The 25535-nt window shown below is 36.2% G+C and overlaps 1 protein-coding gene across 1 annotated transcript in view; it reads left to right on the forward strand.

Moving 5' to 3' along the window:
• The first annotated feature begins 2622 nt into the window (after positions 1-2622).
• BMPR1B (bone morphogenetic protein receptor, type IB) overlaps positions 2623-25535 on the forward strand; it is a 164367-nt gene continuing 141454 nt past the window's right edge. Inside the window, exon 1 of the mRNA XM_011932880.1 lies at positions 2623-2775. The gene's annotated coding sequence lies outside the window, so the exon portion shown is untranslated. The remainder of the gene's footprint in view (positions 2776-25535) is intronic.

Consider the following 25535-nt stretch of genomic DNA (forward strand, 5'->3'; position numbering starts at 1 on the left):
AGGCAGGAGAATTGCCTGAATCCAGGAGGCGGAGGTTGTAGTGAGTCAAGTTAGCACCACTGCACTCCAATCCGGGTAACAGAGCAAGACTCCATCTCCAAAAAAAAAAAAAAAAAAGTATGACAGGGTGAACAACTGAGGACTTAATTATAAAAATATGTAAAAATTCTCTGAGGCCGTGAGATGGAAATAAAGGTCAAGAAAATAAATTGCCATGTAAATTTCAGCTGCCAAAAGAATCATCTCTGTGTGTTATTTAAATAGATAGTGGTTATATTAAATTATTGTAGATTTAGATGCTATTGAGTATATTTAAAATAGCTGATGTGTTTTGTTTTAAAATGTCAATATTTCCAATAGGGTAGAAATTAAATTCTTTGCAAGTACATATTTTACCACAGGTGAAAATTTGTAAATGTCAATTTGGTAATGTGTAAATGGTTACATAATTTTACATAATTTTTCAAAATTCTTTTAGGAGTCTGTGAATAAAGGCAATTAAAGCTTGGTAGCCTATCCTACTCTATAAAACCCAAGTTTGTCAACCTGGCTTATAAAATCCCTCATCACCTTACTCCTTCTAGTTGGTTTTGTTTTGTTTTTAACTACTTACTGTCTCCAGCAAGAAAGATCTGTTTGAAGTTCTAAGTATGTGTTGTGCTCTTTCCTGCCTCTGTCTTGATTGTGTTATTCTTCCTTTTTTTGCCTCACTACCTTCTGCCCATTCTTTAGGATCCAGAAGTCTGGAGTGAGGAATTACCTCTTCCACCCCTACTTCATGTTGGCTCAGATGCTCATTTTCCCTTCTCCCATCGTTGCCTCCTCTAGTCTTTGTTGCTACATTGTTTTACATTTAACTTCTCTTTTGTTTTTCTGGAATTAGACCTGGAAGGTGTTTGAGAGTAGGAACTATGTTTTATCTTTGCCTGTTCAGCACCTAGTTATATACATCTCTTGACAGTAAGTTAATTTATGAGATAAATATTAATTTTTGCAATAAGCAAGGAAAGATGGATTTCAAATAGAAAGTTAATTGTTATGTGCAACTTTATTGTTTTTTTTTTGTCAGTTACACTGTAAAAAGCTATTTTTGTTCTATGCTGATTATTTTTCTGGCTGTAATATTTGCATTTACTGGTAAGATTTTAGTAAGCTTTCACATGAAGATGAGACTAAAGATTATTTTGAGAACCACCGTTCTGATAGAAGGAACACAGTACTGTAAGTAATTAGGCCAGGTTTCTAGTTTTGGCTCTGTCACAAAGTTGCCATGTTGGCTGTGTCACAAAGTTACCATGTGACCCTGGGCAAAGTAACCAGCCTGTGGGTTGTTTTTCTTATCTGTAAGATGAGTAAGTGACCAGAGTCTCCCAAAAGTTTCCTTTACCTTTGATTTAATCAAGAGAAAATTTTAGTAAAGCAAACACATGATTATCTTTGATGAGCAATAAAAAATATGGGCTCATTTATTTTCTACTCATTCATACTGTGGACCTTATAGGTGATATATGGAGATACTGTGTACCTTGTTTATGTCACCTGCAAATCATATACTATAGTGTCATGACTTGGATTCTATCCTTAATCTAAAAATTAAATTTTCAACTTGTCATAATTATAAACATAGAAGTTTATATTTAAACTGTAAATATTATGTTGAGTTACAATTTTAGGTTATATTTTAGCGTCTTTCACTAAATATATGTTGTATCTGATTAATATTATACTTCCCTATACATTTCTATCATTCTCCAAATGAACTTACGTTGACATATTTTTGTGACCACTTACTTAGTCACTGCAGCCTTTCTTGTTGGGAAGCAATATTAAAAAAGATTACAAAACTGCTTTCCTGTGTCGTTTGGATTCATAATATGTCATAATTAAGTTTTATAAAGCTTGATTGACTGACATTTAGATATGACTTTATTTATAAAGGGTTTGAGAGTGTGTTGTTTGGCTGAAACAAAGGCAGTATTTCCTTTCTTGTCTTTGACTCCACCTAGCCCCACTTTTCTCCACCTGCCTGAGGAAAGCTGTATTTCTTCAGACAAACTTCATGATTGCCCTTCTGTGCCTGATACAGGCCTCAGGAAAGGCCCATAGCATCTGTAAAGCTGGCAGCAGAATGGTATTTCCAGGCAAGCACAGGGTTGCTGGGTAGTGAGCCAATCCACAGCTTTGTCTGAGCAGCTGAGAACTTTGCTGGAGTATTACCACGGTGTTCAGTAACACAGACCTGTGCCATGAGCAAGTAAAGCACTGAGCAAGTGTCAGGGTCAATATTTATAGACCACTACATAGCTGCCTTGCAGAGAGAGAAAACGGGAGAGTAACATGCACACAGAGGGCAAGGAAAGAAAGACTGCAGTGGAAGGAATGTTAATTTCCAGTTCTTTTCTGAAAATATATTCTTTTTGACTGTCAGGTTCAGACTTCTGCTGATTCATAACCATTTGGCGCTGAGCTATGACAAGAGAGGAAACAAAAAGTTAAACAAGCAAGCCTGCCATAAGTGAGAAGGTAAGTAATTAGCCAGTTTGGTCTCGCTGTTACTCGTAAACTCTCTCTCCCTGTTGGCTGCACTGCATCAGTAAGCAGAGGGCTGTGTGGCATGTCAAAGCTAATGAGGAGGGCTGCCTGCTGGGTAAGAATGTTCTTGGTGGCAGAGCCGTTTTGTGTACTGCTGTTGAGAATGCCGGGTACATTGACCAGACGTTTCCTGCGTGTGGTAGGAATAGCTCTCAAGCAGCAATTTCATACTGTGTCCTATCAGTAAGTTTCTGTCTCTTCATTCTGTCAAACTCGAGGTCTTCCAGTTGGTAAATTCCTATTTACTTTTATGTCAGTATTAAAACATTAGTGTCAGTTAAGTTTATCATAGTGAGTGGTCTACACATGGATTGTAAGAGAAACTTTCAGATGAATGTATGAAGGTGTAGTAGTCAATGTCAAAATGTGGAAACTGGGAATTTGGGTAACGAGGTCTTTTTTTTTAAAAAAGCCAACCTCCATTTTCCAGTGCACTGAAGTGAAATAGTACCTTTGAGATTAGAGAGAACCTGGGGCGGTGAGAAGTGAGAACAGTCTTCCTAATTCATGGTGCCAAAGGCAAGCACTAAGGAGAAGTTCTCTGTCCAGGTCACTTCCTATTGGGTTCTTAAAAACTGCGACTCCATACTCAACCTCAAACTAAAATTAACATCTCCTCCTATGCATTAATAGTTTGTTTTTCCTGTCATCACCTGTAGCACTTTAAATATATTTCTGTGTATGTTCACGGTGCTGTAGCGTGTTCATCTTCATTGTGGTTTTTCATATTCCAGATTATCATTAAAACCACTGGCACTGAGGGAGACAAAAATTGTTTTCTATGTATTTTCTGGTTTAGAATGCTCATGAAATATACATACTTGTATGTTTATGTCTACTACACATGCACTAGAAAGTAAATTGTGTTGTTTCACTAGAACTGTGGCTTTAACTAGAGGAAATTTATCTACTGACATAATGAAAATTTCCTTGATTACATTTCAGATTGTAGAACTATCAGCATTAGCATGATATTTAGAACTGTTAAGTTGGGTTATAGATGGTGATTATAGGTCCAAAGGGTTTTCTGTACTACGTATTTAAGTTAAAAACAAAAAATGAGATTGATGCTGCTGTAGAGCTGAAGCTGTACAGCAATAGAGATATGAGGAAAAGCTAATACTCTGGCTCAGATTTTGTGTTAGGACTAATATACAGAAATCAGCTCATTCTAAAATAGGGTAAGCCAGATCTAAAACAACAGGTAGAGTATGTTTAAATCAAGATAAGTATCTTAAAATGAGACCAATAGTTGTGCAGTATCACTTTTGTTGAATGCATATACAACTTTTCAAATGACGCAAAATGTTTCAAAATTAATTTTATTACTTCAGAAATACTTTAAGGCTAATGTAATTGATATCTTAAACAGTATTTTGACATTCATTTAATGCTCATTTTATCATCTGAATCTTTGTACTTCTTCAAATTCTGCCTACTATTTCCATTTTATTAGTGGGTTTGATTTAGATTTTTGACAATATCTTTATTTTGAAAATACAACCATGATTGATCTAGAATGGGCATTTCCCAGTTATAGAATCTAACTGGCTAAGTTCATGTATCAATTTTTATTTGCTGTTCCCTTTGAGTAATATCTCATGATCAAGATTGTGATTTCAGATTTTTATTCAGTATCTTTTATTTTTTGCTCTATATTTTGCATTTAAATAAATACTGGCATGATAATTGCTTTCTTACCCCTTTTTATTGGTTTTGTTTTTATTCCTTCTGGTGTCTTGTTTCTGAAGTACCTTATTGAAATTTGGGCAGAAAACAAGGCAAGCAAATAAAGAACTACAATAAAAAGAAACTAAAGAAAATTTTCCTTTCAATCAAGAAGAAATACAAAATTGTGACACTGGTTGATAATGTCTACATTAGGATGTATTTTGGTTGAAGACTGGTTGAGTGTTTTAAAACTCGAAATGCCTTGTCAGTATTTTTGGCTCTGTTGTCCATCCTGACTTTGGTTATCATATTTATAAATAATATTTTATATGCAAGCATCTTATACAACATGAAAATGGCTCCTTTTGTATTATGTATTAAGTATCTATTGAAGCAATGTGAATGAATTTAGCTGGAAATATTAATATTAGCCTCCTCATGGATCTCACTGCCCTAGAGTCATATTTGCTCTGCTAGTAGTCCATCTGCTACACTACTCTTTTTTTTTTTTTTTTTTTTGAGATAGAGTTTCAATCTTGTTGTCCAGGCTGGAGGGCAATGGCACGATCTCAGCTCACTGCAACCTCTGTCTCCCGGGTTCAAGCAATTCTCCTGCCTCAGCCTCCTAAGTATACTGGGATTACAGACATGCACCACCACTCCAGCTAATTTTGTATTTTTAGTAAAGACGGGGTTTCTCCATGTTGGTCAGGCTGGTCTCAAACTCCTGACCTCAGGTGATCCATCCGCCCTGGCCTCCCAAAGTGCTGGGATTACAGGTGTGAGCCACGGCACCTAGCCTCCTGTACTACTCTTAGAGGGGTCAGTCTTCCACTCTGATGAACCCATTGCTTTTAATCTAAAACCATCTCATCCCTGTCTTTCTACTGCTTATAGATAAAGACCAGACTTTACTATGAGTCTCTTGTTCATATACCGTCTACTTTTGTTCTATATCAATCTTCTGCCATTCCTTCTGGGCTGTTGTCTGTATCTCTCTTGCCTATCCATGAGAATATTCGCCTTTCTGTTTTATTTGCTGGCAGTATTCAACATCTTCTACTTCTCAAAACAATCCACATTGCATTGCTTTTTTCTTGTATCATTTATGCTGTTCTATCTTGAAAACCCTTTTCTCAATCTTTGCCTTCTAACCTCACTGGAGAAAGCCCTACTGGTCTATTCTTAGACTCCATGACTTGGCCTCCTATATAAATCTCCATCCCAGTACTTTGCAAAGCTTGATAATATAGTGTTATATGTTTTTGTTTCTGCCTGAGACTGTAATCTATTTACGGCCAGATTTTTAAATTTAATTTTTTTATGCTTCCCCAAGACCTAGCATATAACAAGTGTCCCAGAATTTGAAGTAAACAAAAACTTTATCATACTTATTTTAAATATAATTTTCTTTATACCCCTTTCACTTTAAAATATTTTAAAATTTTGGTTAATTAGATTGAAGGAAAACCTCTCAAGTAGATGGTACATACTTTGGGGATATTAATAATCATCTAAAAAATTATTTTGTTTCTAGGACCAATCACAGTATTGTGTGTGTGTGTGTGTGTGTGTGTGTGTGTGTGTATCCTTGCAGAGAGATATTTGCTGAACTCATAAGCTTATTTGAGTAACAAAAGTCAAAGTGATGTTGGTTAGCAAATACAAATTCAGGATACATATTCCAAAAATGCTGTTTATGTAATGAATTTGGTGAAGTCAAAAAAATCAGCTAGTTGCTGTGGCCACGTTACCTTAATTTACATGGGTAAATTAAGTGATGCCCTAGCAAACTAAAGACAGTGTCATGCCTTCCAAAAGACCCAGAGAGAGCTTCAGGAGAGAATAGGTCCATCCTCATGTAGCCGAGAGAATTGCAGAGTGAAATTGCTCCCAATATTACTAGTAAACCCTCAGATTTCATTTACTGGAGCAGAAATAGTTTGGGTTTTAATGAAATAATAGAAAATCATGGTCTAAAAATTCTCAAACCTGAAAGGTGATAATTCTATTTCAGGCAGAAGAAGAATTTGCTCCTCAAAATAGAAATGTTGAAAGAGAAGGAAGGTGACATTTAAAAAAAGTAGTTTAGCTCTGATATTCAATAAAAATAAAATTTATTTTGCCTTTAGTTGTATTTTATTTGCCCATCATACATAAAAGTTCTTACATTATATATGAAATATTTTATATACCAGGAACAAATGTAAAGCTTCATGAACAATTTGGAGTGACTTATAGTTTTCTTAGTTTGATTATTTTTACTTTAGTGTACTCTACCAGCAGTTTCCACTACTATTTAAACCTTATAAACATCTTCCAGACATTGAATATATCTCTTCTGTTTGTTTAACCTTGAATTGTATCTGTCTTAGGAATGAAAACAAGATTGGTATTTTCATAGGAAAATTTGGTAATCGTAATTGCTTGGAATGGACCATAATTCAATTTGGAACGTTTTTTCAGATGTATTTTGCCCATATAACTATCCTGTGTTAAAAATATGTGGAGTGGGGAGGCTGAGCAGGAGAATTGCTTGAATACAGGAGGCGGAGTTTGCAGTGAGCCCAGATCGCGCCACGGCACTCCAGCCTGGCGACAGAGCGAGACTCCATATCCAAAAAAAGAAAATAAAGAAAAAAAGTGGAGAAAGAGCCTTAGCAAAGAGTCATAGGTATGGATTTTATAGATCTCACTGGCCTATCAAATAATATAAATATTATATGATTGGGATGGTGGAAGTTTCTTTGGTATGGACACAGAAATAGACCAAGTTCCTGTTAGCCAGTGAGGAGGGAAACCCAAGCTTGCCTCAGTATGGAAACATACAACTGTAACAAACATAAGCAAAAACACCACCACCAGCACCGAGAAAAGCTCAAAGAACTTCATGGTTGGAATGAGGCATAAAGGATTTTACCAGAACAATCAAGTCTTATTTTATCATTGGTACAAGCTTTATTGCCAACCAAAATTTTTCTATAACAGTGAAGGGCATATAATTCATAGAACCCAAGAGGAGAAGAGTAAATTAATTATGGAAGTGGGTGGGACTTCAAAGCTTTTCTTCAGTAATTCCATTTTATCAATGGGCAGTTGTGGCATCCACAGGTAACATAACCTGCCAAACATCCGCTTTTCAAGTAGCTGGTTAAGATTTGGATAAAAATTAGTGTTAGGTAATTATAAGGCCAGTATTTTATTAATGCAGCTTTTCTTGTCTGAGTGTAATTGCTCTGTTTTTGTTCTTCATGCTGCATTTAAAGTTTAATTTGTTGTGTCTCTGTGTCTTGTCTTGTATTAGAGTCCTTTGCATTATTTCTTAATTCCTGAAAGTTAGAGCTAGTAATTTACCGTCAAGTGAGATGGAGTACTCTCCCACTTTAAGTAATTTTTTTTTTTCTAATGACAGGTATCCTTTCTGGCTCCCCTGAATTGCCCTATTCTGTTTCGTGGTACAATCACATTCTGCCACACAAACATTCATTCAATAGAACATGGCAGATAGTCCTGGAGCAAAAGACAGGAACTAAAAAAACAAGCTAAAAAACAAGTTTCATGCTTAGATTATGTCTAAGATTAGAATATAAAATATCTGTATTTCAATAGGATATATATGGCTATATTTTGTTTTATAAATTTAAAGATTTAAAGATGAGTATTTGTTCTAATTTACACCTGGAAAAACTTTGTTTAAAACAAAAACGAAAGAATCCAATGGGCTTTTCCATGTTATATTGGCTTTCATTTGGGATTCTTTTAAAAATATAAATAATCGAAGATGCAGAGAGGGGAAAAACAAGTTTGTTTTGGACTTTTCATCTTCTAGTAAGTTTTTGCTTCTCTATTTCTATTCCCACCACTCCCAAAGAAATTGGGGCGCTTTGGCTCTATCCATTGTTATTAATATTAAGGTCTCTGGTAAAAATTGTTTGTATACTTAGATGAAAGAGGTTTTTATTGTTGTTGTTGTTTTATAATTTCAACTTCTCTTTTAAATTCAGTGAGTACCTGTACAGGTTTGTTACATAAGTATATTATGTGATGCTGAGGTTTGGAATACAAATGATCCCATCACCCAAGTAGTGAGCATAGTACCCACTAGGTAGTTTTTAGCTCTTCCTCCCTTCCCTCCCTCTGCCTCTTGTAGTCTCCGGTTTCTGTTATTGTCATCTGGATGTCCATGAGCTCCCAATGGTTAGCTGCCACTTATAAGTGAGAATATACAGTATTTGGTTTTCTCTTCCTGTATTAATTCATTTAGGATAATGGCTTCCAGCTCCATCTAAGTTGCTGCAAACAACATGATTTTCATTCTTTTTTTTTTTTTTTGAGACAGAGTCTTGCTTTGTCGCCCAGACTGTAGTGCAGTGGCATCATCTTGGCTCACTGCAAGCTCTGGCTCCCCGGTTCACACCATTCTCCTGCCTCAGCCTCCCGAGTAGCTGGGACTACAGGTGCCCACCACCACACCTGGCTAATTTTTTGTATTTTTAGTAGAAACAGGGTTTCACCATGTTAGCCAGGATGGTCTCGATCTCCTGACCTTGTGATCTGCCTGCCTCGGCCTCCCAAAGTGCTGGGATTACAGGCGTGAGCCACTGCTCCCGGCCGATTTCATTCTTTTTTAAGGCAGTGTAATATTCCATGGTGTGTATGTACCACATTTGCTTTATCCATTCACTGTTGATTGTCACCTAGGTCGACCCCATGTCTTTGCTATTGTGAATAGTGCTGTGATGAACATATGAGTGCTTGTGTCTTTTTGGTTAGAACTATTTCTTTCAGATCTATGGCCAGCAATGGGATTCATTGGGTCAAATGGTAGTTCTGTTTTATGTTCTTTGAGAAATCTCCAAACTGCTTGCACGGTGGCTGAACTAATTTACATTCCTACCACAGTGTATAAGCAATGAAAGAATTTTTGAACATATAGCTGAAGGTTATTCTCAGCCTCAGCCTGTGATTTCTGTACTTTCCTGTTTCCTCCTCCCTCATATCAGAAGCAAAGTGATCTTCATAGTTCTCCATCAGTAAAAAAGCCTGGTTATCCCTTTGTGATAATTTTCTGTTGGATTAATACCTTTCACTTTAAATAAGTATTGCCCACTTTTTAAATGTCACGCCTGCAAAGAAATGTCTGATTTTTACATCTTTGCTAATATGAGGAAAGTGATATTTAATTTACTTACTTTTAATTACTAGTGAATTTAAATTTGAGTTATTACCTCTTTTGTTATTTATAATTTATTTATCTACTTATTCTTTTTTTCAGCAGCTCTCTTCTGCTTTCTGGTTTACAATTGTTCCTTTATTAAAAAAAAAATTAAAGGATCTTGATTCTTTAAATATCTATTAATTGCAACTGCTTTCATAAGATTTGGATTACGGTTTAATTTTGTTTTATGTGTTTTGAAACATAAGTATGTTTTGAAATATTTTTATTAAAGCTAATCGATATTTTCTCAGTATCTTTTGAAACTTAGAAAGTCTTTTTGAAACCTAGAAATAGGAAAAAATAGTTTTCTGCATTTTATGTCTTCATTTAACTGTTAATACTATAGTCCACAAGGATTTTTTTGACCAAGTACTTCAGCACTTTTGTTGAATCATTCTCCCCTTCTCACTTTTTTTGTGAACTCATTTTATCATGTATTCCTGTGCCACAAATTTCAATCTTTGTGTTACCTTTCAGTTTGTATTGAATTAAAATTTTTATCTTAAAGTTGATGTTTCTTGTTTCATGAGATTTAAGCATTGGAACATGTTAGGGTGGTGGTGTTGGATTTGGCATGATTCTAGAAATTACTGTAGACAAGAGGCTGTGTATGTTACTTATCTGAAGCCATACCTAATAATATAATCTGTGTGATTGAGAAATGATGCATGAATAACCACCTCTGTTTACAAAGGGTGCATGTATGTGTATGTGTATATATATATGTTTTGTTAATCCTTCTAATAGACCGTCTGATGACTTATTGTTATTCCCTCTTTTCAGGATAAAGAAACAGACCCCACAATGTAAAGTAACAGATAACCTCACATAGCTAATGAGTGATAAGGTCATGATTTAAACTCAGATCTGGCCAAAGTCCATCATTTTTTTTTTTTTTTTTGAGATGGAGTCTCGCTCTATCAGCCAGGCTGGAGTGCAGTGGCGCGATCTTGGCTCAGCACAAGCTCCATCTCCCAGGTTCAAGCGATTCTTCTGCCTCAGCCCCTTGAGTAGCTGGGACTATAGGCGCGTGCCACCACGTCCAGCTAATTTTTGTATTTTTAATAGAGACGGGGTTTCACCACGTTGGCCAGGATAGTCTTGATCTCCTGACCTCGTGATCACTCGCCTTGGCCTCCCAAAGTGCTGGGATTATAGGCGTGAGCCACCGCACCCGGCCCAAAGTTCATCTTTTAAAGAAACATTGCCAGAGAGAGAAATTATTCTTTTTGCCATAAGTAGTGATAATACATATGTGTCTGTAGGGTTCTGATGGCATGAATCTTCCCAGCTTGAGTCCATCTGTGAAACAGTGAGTTCAGGAATGCTGACTTTCAAAGTGTAAGGGCAAGTCAATGAAACTGGCAACATGTGGAAACTTATTTGGAATTAGCATTGAAGATACCAGAATCTCAAAACGGAGAGAAATCCTTCTACTTAAGTTAGTTTCAAAGCAGTTAAAAATTATTTTAACTTCCTCAGATTTTACTACAACTGTTGACTTTTATCAATTTCTTTCATTTTAGCCAACTTGTATTTCAGTTCTTCCTCATTTGCTTAACATAGCACCATGCCTTCCCTCACATATCTGCTCATGATCTTAGAAGGAAAATTGGCAAGGAATTGTGAGGTCATCAGGGAGTGACTGTTGCATCTGGGTCTCTTTTTCTGTACTCTAAGTTTCAATCAGGGGAGAAATGAGTCTCACTAACCAACAGCCTTTACTGTCATCTCTATTTTAAACTACTCAGCTAAGAGACTCAAGCTCATTGCTATGGTATCAGGGTCTTGTGTTTGAAGCAGGGAAGGAAATTCTGGATATTTTGGTGTCATCAGAACTCAATATTTATATACTAATTGGTTACCTGGAATGATTTAAGAGGATAGTTTAATCTGCTCTGAGGAGATCTACTTTATAAACATAGTTTGTGTTTGTGTACGTGTTGGGGAGTTCATATGTGAAACTTTATAAAAAGACATCATTTGAAATTTTAATTTTTGTTATGTGTTTGCCCACCATGAAGTATTTTGTTCTGTTTTCCTCTTTAACTCAAGGCAAACAATTTTGCTTCAAGATAATAGAGGACTTTTTCCTCCTTGAATCACTCTGCCCTTTGTTGATACATTGGTATGTCTTTGGTAACAGTTCTACCATACTTCATTTTGTTTTATAATCCTGCCCTAGAACATTTAAAATTCAATTATACCTTATCGTTGATAAGCAAGTTGTTCTTCTATTATTATTTGGAATATTATGCATCAGTATTTGTTTTGTCTTAAAAGTCTTAAACAGGTTATTCATATTATTCCTTATTTTTCAATCATATTTATTTTCTTGCTTTAATGTAAAGATGACTATTACTGCACAGCATATGGCTGAAACATAATTCAGTTATGGTTTTATATATTCCTCAGGTGAATATTTGCTTTTTCTCCATGTAAAGTACATTTTTCTTAAGAGCCTCTGTCTTTCTACTTCTCTATACCAATTTTAACTTCATCAGTAAATTAATGTATCATTATTCCAGTAGTAGTTTAGCTTACTAACCTTGAAATTTATATCTGTGCTTATTGTCAGAGGCTTGTTGGCAAATTGATCTTGACAATAATAGAGAAAGAAAGCGTGGTGACCTGGGACACAGCGTTCTGCTGAACTAATTCACAGTTCTTTGAATGTGTAGAGTTTTTTTGGTTGTTGTTTATTTGTTTTAAATGAGCCAAGATACAATGCATATAGTCTTTTGAGTTATTCATTAATACCTCACATGTAATTATTTTCAATTATTATTGGTAGAAGCAGACAATTTAGAATGCTTTTTTCAATTAAGCCATTGCAATATAAAGTCGATTGGTATAGCTTGCAAAGCACAATGTGAGTTTAAAATATGTCTCCTGAAACCATGTGTTCTTAACTTGGGGAGCTGATTTTGTGGTCAGTTTGAAGCTGTTCCCGTAGTGTATGTTCCTTCTAGTTAAAAGGAAATGTGATATTTGTGCTAACATGATTTCATTGTTAATAGTCCAAACTACAGCTATGAACTGCAGAGGTAGAGAATCTTAAAATTTTGGTTATATTTTAATAAAATATTTTTTGTGACACATATGTTTCTGTTTATTAGCTGTGTATTGCCAGTGGTATTAATTGATGGTATTAGAGCATACCTGAGATCAAATGCTGGTTTAGAAATACCATAAGGCGTGTAGAACACACATTAGCCTCCTGTAAGGCCACTCATTTCTTACATTTAGGGCAGTTCAACAAACAGGCTGACTTAAGATGACCTCTCAGACAGCCCACTCGCCCAGCCAGGAGCTACACATGCTATCACTCCCCTCTGTGTTGCCGTCCTCCCCCTCTCGCTTCCCTTCCTGGTTACACTCTTCCTTTCTTGATCCCTCTTTTTCCCGGCTCCCTCCTTTGTTTCCTAGTTTTTATTTTCTTTTTTATCTTTTCATAAATGTCAGTTGCATCTCAGCAAGTTTCTGTTATACCAAATTGTTACTGATTTAAAAAAAAAATTTCAAACTTTTCCTTATCTCCTGTCTATTGCCCAATTATATCAGAAAACTCTTTTTTTGTGCATTTTGAAGAAAATCTTTCCAATTGTAACAGAAACAGTAAATGCCTGGAAGCAAGAAAAACGTGTGTTATGAAATGTAAAAGTGCAATTAGCATCTTTCACAATTTCCCTAAAGTCATTTACCCTCTCATTTTATAATTAATGGTAACTTCATCAACATGTCATGGATATTTGTATATATGATAATAGTTTCCACAGGGCACGGTGGCTCACGCCTGTAATCCCAGCACTTTGGGAGGCCGAGGCGGGCAGATCATGAGGTCAGGAGTTCAAGACCAACCTGGCCAACATGGTGAAACCCCGTCTCTATTAAAAATACAAAAATTAGCTGGGCGTGGTCCGAGATTGTGCCATTGCACCAAAGTTTTAATAGTCAGAAGGTAGGGCTGGGCACGGTGGCTCATGCCTGTAATCCTACCACTTCGGGAGGCCGGGGCGGGTGGATCACAAGGTCAGGAGTATGAGACCAGCCTGGGCAACAGGGTGAGACTCCATCACAAAAAATAAAAATAAAAAAAGAAATAAGAAATAAAAATAAAATAAAGTAAAAGTTTCATTTAATCTTTATAATAATTCTGTGTGATAGCTATTATTATCCCTATTTTAAAGGTAAGGAAATGGAAATTCAGGAAGATTAAATAACAATACTTATGATTTATGTAGGTTGGAAAGTAAGGGAGATAAGATTGGAATCAAATATCTTCTGATTTTTTTTTTTTTTTTTTTTTTTTTTTTTTTTTTTTTTTGAGACGGAATCTTGCCCTCTTGCCCAGGCTGGAGTGCAATGGTGCAATCTTGGCTCACTGCAACCTCTGTCTCCCGGATTCAAGTGATTCTCCTGCCTCAGCCTCCTGAGTAGTTGGGATTGCAGGCGCACCACCATGCCTGGCTAATTTTTTGTATCTTTAGTAGAGATGGGGTTTCACCATGTTGGCCAGGTTAGTCTCATACTCCTGACCTTGTGATCCACCCGCCTCGGCCTCCTAAAGTGCTAGGATTACAGGCATGAGCCACCGCGCCCAACCCTACCTTCTGATTCTTAAAACTTTACAGTATAGTATATGACTCTCTTTTAAAATAAGCAGCTTTACTTTCCTACTCCTATATGTGTCTAAAAGTTTGAGAAGTAGCGTGGCAATTCATAAGGCTTTCAGATTTACCAGATATCCAAACCAGAGAGCAACAACTCTGTTCCTATAAGGAAGACAAGAGTCTGTTGATGTTCACAAATATTAATTCATTAATTTTAATATATTATTCTCATGTCATTTTATATTTTTCTCACTTTTGTAACTCTACCAGGGTTTCTTTATACAACAACAGCAACAATACTTGTGAAAACATGTTCTTCCAAATAAATCCATGCCATACTCTGGAATGTTTTTTGAGACAGGTCAGATTTTCATCTATCATCGTACTTTCTGATTTCAGTTAGACTCTAATAGACTTTTTCATTAGTAATATCACACTATGATGGCATGAATTTTTAGAACACATCATTATAAAAATAGATGTTTTAAGTTATTTGTATATAGTTATTCTGTTAACTTTTTACCTTTGCCTTGCTCTACTTTTCAGGAACTCTATTAGGAATTATGTGAGACAAAAAATGATATTCAAAACAAATTCCATTTTTAATCTAGTTAGAAGAACCTTTTTTTAAGATTTGCTATAGAAGAAATAAAAGCTGTGGAAAAAATGAGCTTTAGAAATTATCTGTTGACTTTTCCATGACTGTTCTAGCCCCATTATTTGTAAGATATGATTTAAGATTCTTATAAACTATAACTCCTGTTGTAAAATGTTTTGCATTTTGAAAGCATTTGAAGACCTATTGCTTCTTTTCACCTTGCTCCTTTAAATGCTTTGAAACAAGAATATGCATTTTATACACAGAAAAATCAAGATGAAGTAAGGGTGGGCGAAGATCCCAGAGTGAAAAGCCAAGTGTTTTGGCCTTGCCAGAATAGTTCTAAAGCTTGGTTATCTTAATTACAATATATGAAAATGTAAAGAAATAAATACGTAATGTGTTAACCCATACCAAACTCTATAGAAATAATGAGTGGTAGGTACAAGTCATTTAAGAAAAAAGTTATGAGAGTGTTATTTAATATTAAGAAAATTTTATAAATTTACTTTAGTTGTTTTTGAAAACTGAGAAAAGAATTTAATATGATTATAGTGGCAGAACACCTGTATTGAGCTTGTGCAACTATGTGGGAGTTTAGTTTGAGAGCCACTGAATTATCACATAAAAATTACTAGTCAGTATATAGGGTGGCAGTAATATTTTCCTGACTATTTTAATAAGCTGTGTTGGTATGTCAGTAAAGAGTTTATAAGGAATATAGGCCAGCTTAAGTAAACTATTGAATATCTGTCTCATACTGTATGGGGAAAAGTGATGACAGCATGACTATGTAGAGTTATATAAGTTATGTAAAAAGTCATAAAAATACTAGTGGAGTGAATTTGTCAACTTGATTTTCTTTTCCCCTAACCACTCCACTTTTCTCCTCTCTCCGTCTGTAATGCTATGTAATAACTTCAGTTTTATGCTTCCATCCATGACAGGTATCATCAACCAATCTAACACTTGCTCTTGTTGAGGTCCCAGTGAGCCTTGAGTCCAACCTGCTTGCCACAGGGGTTATCCACATGGAAAGTGAAGACTGTTATTACTCACCTCATGCCATAAGCAGAAGCAAATTCTGTATAGATGAAGGACTTAACTATGACAGCCAATAATTTAAAATATTTAGAAAATAAATATTTTTATTATCAGCTAAGAATTTCTTTACCAAGACCAGAAGTAGAGCAAATAGTAAAGAAAAAAATTAATCAATTCAGCAACATTAAATGAAAAATCAAAACTGTGTTCATCAAAGGACACTAAAAAAGAATAAGAAAGACCCAAGATTGGTTTAGTATATAGAATTTATTAAAGATACTATGAGTCAGTAAGAAAAGTACATTTAGTAAATATAAAAACAGGAATTTCAAAAAGAGAAAATCCAAATAGCCAATAAACATATGAAACATGCTGAACCTCATTAATGCTTAAAGAACAGAATTAAAACTAGAGTAATGAGGGTTGGGCGCAGTGGCTCATGCTGATAATCCCAGTGCTTTGGAAGGCTGAGGCAGAAGGATCCCTTGAGCCCTGGAGTTGACGGTTACAGTGAACTATGATCACTCCACTGCACTGTAGCCTGATTGACAGAATGAGACTATCTGTCTCTCTCAGAAAAAAAAAGAGTGATGTATCATTTCATTTCATACCTACCATGTTAGTAAAAATATAAAAGTCTGAAAATAACAAATCTTGGTGTCGATGCGGAGCAACAGGAGCTCTCATTCACTGCTAATGGCGATGCAAATTGGTACAGTTGTACCAATTTCAATTGATAAATTGAAACTGAACATAAACATATTTTTCCCCAGCAATTCTACCCCTAGGTATATATGCTATAGAAATTTTTGCTTATATGTCTCAGGAAATAGGTATGCGATTTTTTAATAGTAGTGTTACACATAGTAGGGAAACAAATGAAACAAATTTGGAAACAACCCAACAGAGAACAGAAATGATAAGTTGGAAAATATTTTACACAGTGGAATTAACATAATCATAAAAATGAATGAGCCCCAGCTACATTCATGAGCCTGCAGAATTCCCAAAACATAATTTTGAATGAAAAAAGCAAGTCACAAAAAATATATACATGATTCTCATAAAATCATGTAGAGTTTCTTCTTCCCATCTCATAGTAAGTTGAAGTTGGCTTCATGGAATTGAGAAAATGTGATATTTAAGACACAGTTAAGGAGTATGTGGCAGGTTCAAACACCAGTTTTCAGGATACCCTTATTTTCTACTTTAATGGTTTATCTGAGGGGCGCTTCATAGTTTAATAAGTGGTTAAAATGGTGGGCTCTGAATTTAGAGATCCGGAGTTCTGAGCCTGCCGCTACCATCTAGTAACTGTGTGAACTGTAACAAATTAGTTAACTTCTCTGGGCCTTAGTGTCCTCATTTGTAAAGAAGGATCTTTCGCTGAAGAGGAGTTCCCCTTTCAGTGTGGAGAATGGTGAACTGAAGTTGAGAATCTAGCCAAAAGATGGCATAGTACAACCAAGTGAGAACAAGTGAGAACGTGAACTTAAGTCAGAGGCAGAGGATTGCAAGACAAAGGAAACTTGAAAGATGTAAAAAGAGCATAAACCAAACAGATTTGGGGGACACAGAGAAGGAATAGTGACAGAACATCTCATGTTGTCTGACCTGGCTAATTGGCTAAATGCTGGTATGATTTATAAAAATAGAAGACATGGGAGGGGCCCATTTCAGGGTAAAGATGGGTACTTTACATTTCCTTGTATATGTACAATAATCTCAGATCCCTCAAATTAATCTCATCTTTAGTATTGCTGTTATTCTGTACCTGCTACTGTGTCATTCCTGGAAGCTATTTCCATGCATTCCAGTGCTTGGTTATTAATTGATGTGTATTCTCTTATTGCTGGAATAGGTCCTTGCCCACCCCGAAGTGACACCCTTCTGGTTTAGCGAAACTTCCATCCTCAGTTATCCACTATTTTGGAACCGTAACTCTAACAGCTTCATCGTCTAGAGCCTGATTTTGGTGCTCTATTCCTTCCTTTTGGTGTTCGGTGTCTTTTGCTCCCACAGTTGTCCCACTTCATTAAAAGAGAAATTTCAATAGTGTTGCACTTCAAAGGAAATGGAGCTGGGAGTCTCTGCTCCTTGGAAATTGTTTGGCCATATGAAAATTTGTTTAGTTCTTCCCTTAGACTAGCTCTTTAAAACCAGGGTATTGGAAGATCTTTGCTAGGCAACCCGGAAATCTGTTACCCTTTTATCGAGAGCAGTGTTGTATCTTTATGTCTTATGATAAGAAGACCACTCAAGTGTTCAGTAATAGCTAAGAAAGATTTGTTTCAGGGTGAGTTTTGGTGTCCAAATGAATCAAAATGGGTTGACAGATTCTCTCTCCTAGTAGAAAGTGTTAGGGTCACTCTCATGAGGCATCGGACCATAGATATCAGCTTAATTTTTCATATGCTGGATATGTGCCTTATATTATTTAGGAATTGCATTTGGATGGAAGTAAAGAAACTGTAAATAATTATAGAAAAAATTTAGAAGTTTATTTCTCTTTCTTTTTTTTTTTGTCAAAAACCTTTATGTCAGTTGCTTTTTAACCTATACCTGATTTTGTTAACAAATTTGTTTTTTGTTTGTTTTATTAAACTTTTATTTTAGATTTGAGAGTACATGTGAAAGTTGGTTACATAGGTAAACTCGTGTCATGGCGGTTTGTTGTACAGATTATTTCATCCCCCAGATGTTAAGCCCAGTACCAATAGTTATTTTTTCTGCTCCTCTCCCTCCTCCCACCTTCCACCCTCAGGTAGACTCCACTGTCTGTTGTTTCCTTCTTTGTATTCATAAGCACTTACCATTTAACTCTCACTTATAAGTGAGAATATACAGTATTTGATTTTCTGTCCCTGTGTTAGTTTGCTAAGGATAGTAGCCAGAGGTAGGCAATCAGGGATTATGAGACTGTTCCACAGAGCTTGGGGACTAGTCTCTCTCTCTTTTTCTGCTCCGCCAGCCTAGCATGTGGCTTCCATCTTCAGTGACACATATGGTTCATTGTGGCTGCTATTGCTCTAGCTGTCATGTCTAATTTCTAGGCAGCAGGAAAGAGGTGGATGTGAGTGACAGACGTGTGCATATACCTCCTAGGCAAGTACCTTCCTTAAGCAGCAATTCAAAATGTCCCACCTCTGGTTACGTTTTATTAGCCAGCTTTTAATCAAATGGCTACCTCATGATCTTTTAGCTGGCTATATTACTACTCTGAAAAACCAGGAATATGTTGCCAAGGAAAAAGAAAAGATGGGATTGGGTGCAGTGGCTCATGCCTGTAATCCTAGCACTTTGAGAGGCTGAGGTGGGTGGATCGCCTGAAGTTGGGAGTTCAAGACAAGCTGGGCCAACATGGTGAAAGCCCCATCTCTACTAAAAATACAAAAATTAGCTGGGTGTGGTGGCACTCACCTGTAATCCCAACTACTTGGGAGACTGGGGAAGGAGAATCTCTTGAACCTGGGAGGCTGAAGTTGCAGTGAGCCAAGATCCCACCACTGCACTCCAGCCTGGGCAACAGAGAAAGACTCTGTGTCAAAAAAAAAAAAAAAAGAAGAAGAAGAAAGAAAGAAAAAGAAAAGATAGATATTAGATGATAACTAGCCTGCCTTGCCTCATTTGTTCTACTTAAGATATTGCTGGAACTATTTTATAGATAAGTAGGAAAAATGGACATTGCTCTTTAATCATAAATACAATGTGCGGATTCCCTATTTTGAGATGTCCGCTTTGAAATTCATTAGCTATTTGAAAATAATTTTTGCTCATTTTTTTCTTTTCTTCTTTTTTTTTTCTTCTTAGAGTCTTGCTCTGTCACCCAGGCTGGAGTGCAGTGGCACGATCTCAGCTCACTGCAAGCTCCGCCTCCCAGGTTCACACATTCTTCTGCCTCAGCCTCCCAAGTAGCTGGGACTACAGGCGCCCACCACCACGCCTGGCTAATTTTTTGTATTTTTAGTAGAGATGGGATTTCATCATGTTAGCCAGGATGGTCTCTATCTCCTGACTTCGTGATCTGCCCGTTTCAGCCTTCATATTTTTTTCTTAACACATTAAGTTAAAATGCAGAGTTTCATGAAAAGGTCTCAATACCTATTTCCCTGAATATCTTAGACAATTAAGGAACTGAGGGATCAACTAAGAAGGTTTCTGTCTAGATGTACAAACATGTTTAGAACCTTATGTTTTTTAGTCAGAACAAGAAAGTGAGGCAGTATACGGTTTGTGAATCATTATTTCAGTATGTTGCAATGTAATTAATTAAAGAGAAATTGATTTTTGATATATTTGAATGATTCATTTCCAATCTTAAGCATAAGTACTTAACCTTTGTGTGCTTTGATACAAATGTACCTATACTGCTTCTTATTAATGCTGATTTTGAATTAATATTGGCATAGAGACAGTTATTTTTGATGCTTTTCCAGCTGTGTAAATATATGTATTGCACAAACAAACTGAAATTAATAACAGAATTTACTGTGCTAGCAGCATTTACAACTTCATTGTGGACCCTGTGTTTTAAACATCTGTGCTTCATTTACTGTATCTTAAATAGAGTTTTATAACACAAGCAGAATTAGAAGTGTTTACACAAAGATGATAAAATATAATAGTACTGAGAAGAAGAAACAAAATTTTGGAGAAGAGTTTCTTCATAATTAACAAAGATTAGATTAGTAATTCTCCCTCCCATTGAAACAAATAGGTGCCTATTCAAAATTAGAAGGAAAGCATTTTTAAGAGAGTTCCTGAGAGACTAAACTTTTTAATACTTTTGAAAATGTTGAAAGCAAAATTTTTAAAGGGGCGATTTATGTTTTTTAAATGTTTTGTCTTATGTTAAAAATTATATAACTTTCTCATTAAATAGTTAGTTTTTCAAATGAAGAAAACATTGTGTGCCCTTTAGAGTTAGGAGGCTGTACAAAGTAGAGAAACAGATTTAGTAAATATGACTTTCAAAAGTTATTTGTCTCACAAATAGTTCTAGAATTTTATTTTTATGGTTAATTTTTTAGTTTGAGCCCTGCAAGGCTAGTTCCTGATGTATTTTCTTCAACCGATGTTATTTTAGATAAGACTATTTTTATCTGATTTTCCATTGAGAAATCATGGACATTTGCTTCCTTGGCTGACTTACAGGTACAGGTCAGTACTAAAGGACCCACATAAATAGGCTTTACATATGAGACAGCTCACCCCATGCAGAGATGCCTCCCCAGGCTAGCTATTTGTGCTCTGGAAAAGGCATGAGAAAACAGGTCCTAAGAATGCCCAACCTTTCTCAGGATTTATACACTCATTGTTTTCTATATACATGGAAGCAAACAGTGTCCTTAGAGATGATTTAAAAAATTAGAAAATGTAAACTTTCAGAATAGCACTACTGATACATGGAATAGAAGAAAAGAGCAAGGGTAAAGAAGTGACGAATTAGAAAAGACATAATTGTTAGAAGTCATCAACCCACGTTGAAGTCTAGATGTCTGTTTCACTTGTTATGTTACTAAGTTGACATTTATTATACTACCTATTATATATTTGCTTTTTGTATATATGTATCACTTTACCTAATTAGATTATAGTCATTTTGTGGAAACTACTGTCTTTTACTTCTTCAGCTTTTCCCGTAGCATCTAACATCACATGAGACACTTTGTTATCTTAAAATAAAGATGTTTAGTACCCTAAAACTAGATCCAAGCGGCACATTTGCTTAGTAGTGGTTTCTTGATAGTGTTTTAAGGATTCAGGGCTAGGTCTGTGTCGTTAGGGAAAATACAGTTTTACATTTAGCCAGGGACTCTATTTTGTTTATTACTGTTTATCTGGTGTTTAGAGTGGTTGTCTGACAGGTTGTAAGTCCTAAATAATTGTTAAAAGAATGAATAAACGATTCTGTAATAGTTGAGACAACTAGTAAGCACTAAACATATTTGCTATCTTGTTAACTAAATCAACTGTAAAATCTTTTCTAATTCTAAATTTTGCAGTTAATATACATATTTGTTGATTCAGCAAATATTATGTCAGCATCCAAATTCGGAAGTTGGACTATCTTTTAATTAATAGAATCCACGCAAGAATTGTAGATTCAAAGATATTAAGAATAGTTAATGAAAGCAATCTTTCTAGGGTTTAACTACCATTATTTAAGAAACAATGAAAAAAGCCTGGCCTATTTAATTTGATGAATCATTTCAATTTTGTTATGTCAAACTCCAACTAATATTAAATTAATTAATTGTGCAGAATTTTTCTCTGGTTTATATTGTAGCTTCTACAGAGTGAAAGGCCACTAACCTACCTGTGAAATAAGACTTGGGAATGATTGCATTCTCTGTTTTATGTAGGGTAAGATGATGCAGGGACCTGTTATCTGATTTGGTCATTATAATATCAGAATTCTAAAAGGGAACTTAATCTGCCTTTAATACCACCTTTTATACATAAAGTGGATCCTTAGAAATTCAGTGATTAGATTTGTAGATTTTTACTACCAGGATTAATTTACTACCAAGGTCCTGATTTCAAGATTCAGACCTTTTTGAGTTGTCATTATTTCCCAGTGACTTTTCCACTACATACTACCTAAAAACATTCTGCTAAGAACGAAATGGTTCTGTACTTCACAGAGTGTCATCTAGCAGGGCTACTGGGTGGAGCAGGATTGTGGCTGTCCCTCCATCCCATAGGGTTCTGTGATGCGTGGGAAGAGGCAGCCAGAGCAGTGACTTGCGAGTGTGGTCCATGAACCCTTGGGAGGGGGTGTCTCTAAGAACCTTTAGGGCTTTTGTGAATTCAAAACCATTTTCACAAGAATACTAATGTGTTATTTGCCTTTTGCTGTATGCTGACATTTGCTCCTGTGGTTTAGAAGCAGAGGTAGGTAAAATTGCTACCCCCTTGGCACCCATCAACATACAGGCTGTGCTGTACGCCATTGTGGTCTTCACCGCTGCACGCTTGAAGAAAGAAAAGAAGAATGAACATTGAAAAATGTTCTTGACAAAGTAGTAAAAATTTCCAGTCATGTGAAATCTCATGCCTTTTTAATGTTCTAGAAATATCCTTGGTCCTGCTGCATACTGAAGGATGATGGTTTTACTCAAGGAGTTGTTGTGGAACTAGTTCCTTTATTTAATAGAACTTCTGTTTTTGATTGTTGTTGCCCAGTCTGGAGTGTGGTGGCACCATCATAGCTCACTACAGCTCCAGTTCCTGGTCTCAAGGGATCTTCTTGCCTCAACCTCCCAAATAGCTGTGACTACAGGTGCGCATCACCACACCAGACTCATTTTTAATTTTAATTTTTTGTAGAGATAGGGTCTCACTGTGTTGCGCAGGCTGGTCTCCAGCCCCTGATCTCAGGTGATCCTTCCACCTCTGCCTTCCAAAGTGCTGGGATTACAGCCGTGAATCACCATGCCTGGCCTGGAACATCAACATCTTTTTTTTTTTTTAATTTTTTTTAGACGGAGTCTCACTCTGTCACCAGATTGGAGTGCAGTGGCATGGTCTCAGCTCACTGCAACCTCTGCCTCCCAGGCTCAAAGGATTCTCCTGCCTCAGCCTCCCGAGTAGTTGGGACTATAGGCACATGCCACCATGCCCAGCTAATTTTTGTAGTTTTAGTAGAGACAGGGTTTCACCATGTTGGCCAGTATGGTATTGATCTCTTGACCTCGTGATCCCACCCGCCTTGGCTTCCCAAAGTGCTGGGATTACAGGCATGAGCCACCGCACCTGGCAGGAACATCATTTTAAATTGAACATATGACAGACAGACAAACTAACAATTCAGACTTAGATATTGACTAGACATTTTTTTTCAAAATGAGTGAAGTGAACCTGTTACTTCAAGGCAGATAATTGATAGTGTTTGTGATGGTGATAAAATTTGAGCTTTCAAGTAAAAACTGCAGTTTTGAAAAGCTTTGTAACTGCTACAGTGACCTTGAGAGTGTCCAAATATTTAAAATCCTTTTTGATGACGTTGGTTCAGATATTATGGGTGTGCTTTGTTGTTGTTGTTGTTATTGCACAAGGAAATGTGTTACCATTTGAAAGGTCTGTGTAACTCGGTGGGCTGATATTTTTCAGATGATCAGTGATGAACACAGGATGTTACAAAATTATGCATGGATGAGAGATTCATTCAAAATGGAAGATAATAGAATAGATTGTAATGTCATCGTACAAATATTTTACTTATATGGTTCAACTCTACATTGCAACTACACTCTGAGAAACTAGCACTTCTTGAATTTGGGAGTAGTATTAAGGAAGAATATTCATACTTTCTAAAAAAGGATGTTAAAATATTGCTGGTGGCCAGGTGTGGTGGCTCACGCCTGTAATCCCAGCACTTTGGGAGGCTGAGGCGGGTGGATCACCTGAGGTCAGGAGTTTGAGACCAGCCTGACCAACATAATGAAACCCTGTCTCTACTAAAAATACAAAAATTAGCTGGGTGTGGTAGCTTAGGCCTGTAGTCCCAGCTAGTTGGGAGGCTGAGGCAGGAGAATTGCTTGAACCCAGGAGATGGAGGTTGCAGTGAGCCAAGACTACGCCAGTGCACTCCAGCCTGGGCGACACAGTGAAACTCCGTCTCAAACAAAACAAAACAAAACAAAACAATATTGCTGGTCTGAGGCATTGGCTCATGCTCTGTAATCCCAGCACATTGGGAGGCTGAGGTACGTGAATTGCTTGAGCCCAGGAGTTTGAGACCAGCCTGGGCAAAATAGCAAAGACATTGTTTCTACTAGAAAAAAAAAAAAAGAAGCCAGATATGGTGGTGTGAATCTGTAGTCTCAGCTACTCACCAGGCTGAGTCAGGAGAATCACTTGAGCCCAGGAGTTCAAGGCTGCAGTGAGCTATGAGTGCACCACTGCACTCCAGCCTGGGCAATAGGGTGAAACCCTATCTCAAAAAATAATAATGAAAACAAAAAAGATAAAATATTGCTCCTTTTTCCAGCTTTGTATCTGCAGATTGTCTTCATATATTTCAGCCAAAACATCTTATCACAACATATTGAATACAGAAGCAGAGTTGAGACTCTATCTTATGTTATGCCAGATACTTCTCACCAAATTATTTTTATCTGGGGAATTTGGTTATTTTTCATAATAAAATTATGACAACATATAATGGATGTATTACTGTTACTTTGAAATACATTAATAAATATTTTACAAATATCTTAGTTTTAATTTTGAATATGGTGAATGAAACAAAGATAAAACATGAACATAAGAAAAATAAACTTAAACTCAACATAAACAAAAATAGAAACAAAAGCTCTTTGGGGTCCTTAATAAGTTTTAAGAAGGTAAAAAGGTTCTGAGACCAGAAAGTTTGGTGACATAGCTGTAGTCCCTGAGTTAGAGGAGGGGCCTTCATGCTTAGGTCTAGCGTGATCTTGTATAACCTGTTAGCATTTTCTCAGTACAATTATTACCACTTCGGTTTTTTCACTTATTGATACATTTAACAATTATTGTGTACCTTCTACCCTCCAGGTACTGTGTTAGGTGTTCGGAGTTATGTTAAGTGAAGATTTTGTTTTCTGCTTTTTCTGAAGCTCTTCTAAAGCCCATCCATATGTTTTACTTCTTTTTGTTTCCCTAATTATGATAAGTATGTTGACATTCTGGTTTTCTCCTTCCTGTTTTCTATAACTTTACAGATATAGAGATGTAGCTTTTTATTTGCTTTCAGGTTTTTGCCATTTGTTACTATGAGAGAGATGGCTAATATTTGAGCCAGTACATAATTTTT

The sequence above is a fragment of the Colobus angolensis genome, unplaced genomic scaffold (genome assembly GCF_000951035.1).
Source record: "Colobus angolensis palliatus isolate OR3802 unplaced genomic scaffold, Cang.pa_1.0 Scaffold123, whole genome shotgun sequence".
NCBI lineage: Eukaryota > Metazoa > Chordata > Mammalia > Primates > Cercopithecidae > Colobus > Colobus angolensis.